The sequence below is a fragment of the Sturnira hondurensis genome, unplaced genomic scaffold (assembly GCF_014824575.4).
Source record: "Sturnira hondurensis isolate 20B ecotype Veracruz unplaced genomic scaffold, ASM1482457v3 Scaffold0014302, whole genome shotgun sequence".
Classification (NCBI taxonomy): Eukaryota; Metazoa; Chordata; class Mammalia; order Chiroptera; family Phyllostomidae; genus Sturnira; species Sturnira hondurensis.
In genome coordinates, this window is record NW_028086933.1 from 10,204,460 (window position 1) to 10,206,028 (window position 1,569).

The following is a 1,569-nucleotide window of genomic DNA, read 5'->3' on the forward strand; positions in this document are numbered from 1 at the left end:
TGGTTGTGCAAAGAGGTAAGTTGTGTTTACCTCCATATTGACCAGTCTATAAATACCATTATAATTTTAAACAGTGGGTTAAAGCTTTACATAAAAACACAATCCTACCATTTGCCCTAAGTTTTTAAAACTATCAGGTCTGCAGCCATTCAGGAATTTTTAGGAAACTTTTATGCATGATCTTAATTCCTCATCCCTGGCTCTCTGAGCTCAGTGAAAAAAGCTCAAAACCATCAAAAAGGGTGGTTCACTTGACGTCAGATGAAAGACCCTGGCTCAGTTAGTCTGGTAGGATGGAAGCAGTGCTGCATCAGCTGGCTTCTAACAGGAGGGGCCGGGGAAAGATCTCATCAACCACTCACTTAGACAACCCAGGTGACAGATGTATGTACATGTGTGCCAAGATCAAAATGTGTCCCCATAGAAAAAGTCCACCATACAGAGAATACATTCTGGATCTTTTATTTTGATCCATCTCTTCCAGGGTCACAAACTCCTCTAGGCAGATGCTGTACAGTCCCATTCTGTGAGCTACCCTCATTTGTTCCTCTTCAGTCAGCTGAGTTGTCAGTTGAGTGTTCTGTGAGTCTGTCTAGGTATTGAATCACAGACCAGAAGTGGACCTTGCTCTGGATATGGCTGCAGCAGCTCCTCATCGGGCACCATCCCCTTGCCAAAACTAGTCCAGCAGTGGGATTGGGACTTGTGAAGCAGGTAGATGTCATCCAAAGTGGGCATCTAAGGTCATTCCCCAACTTCGGGGGCAGGGGTGGGCCATCTGTGCACTGACAGTCTTCTACTTGTGACTTACTTTGAGCCAGTAGAAACAGCAAAGGCTGTCACTCCCATAATTATTTTTCATAGGATTTTCACTTTCATCTTGCTAGCAGATTCTCTCCCTTTGTGACTTTAACAAAACTGGTTGCTGTGTTATGAGCTGCCCTACAGCGAGGTCCATGTAACAAGAAAATGGGGGTGGGCTTCAGACAATAGCCAGAAAGAAACCTAGGCCCTCGGTTGGATAACCTGCAAGGAACTGAACCCTGTGAACCAGCAGCTGAGCTTGAAAAAGGGCCATCCCTCACTGGAGCCCCAGTGCCTCAGCCTTGGCTGATACTGCTTATAGCCTAGTGAGAGACTCCCAAAGAGACAGTCCAGCTAAGCCATGCTCAAACTCCCCCCGACAAAAGCTATGAGGTAATAATGAGTTGTTTTATTAACTGCTAAGTTTGTATACTATTTATTATTATTTTGCAGCAATAGATAATGTTGACCTTAAACAAATAGTCAGATATTTCTCTAGGAAAATCGGTTGAATAAGAAACAATGAAGAATTGTAATTTGGGACGTGATCTAACAGAGAACCACACACAAATCCAGAGAACAAAGGAGAGAAACATTCTTTTATCAAGGAAAAAGAGAGTTCAGAGGGGCTGTTATAAACAGAGTTCCCTGGAGGAAACAAAGAATTGGAAGTGTAGTGGCTTCTCACAGGTTGAGTTGTAACAGTCTTTCATTGTCTGAGTCTTTGCCAGACAAGAACATGTTTCTCCTTCCTGCTGGGGTAGT

At 43.7% G+C, this 1,569-nt stretch overlaps 1 pseudogene; it reads right to left on the minus strand.

Moving 5' to 3' along the window:
- Nucleotides 1-276: 276 nt before the first annotated feature.
- On the minus strand, nucleotides 277-738 carry LOC118998480 (RING finger protein 11-like; annotated as a pseudogene).
- Nucleotides 739-1,569: the final 831 nt, after the last annotated feature.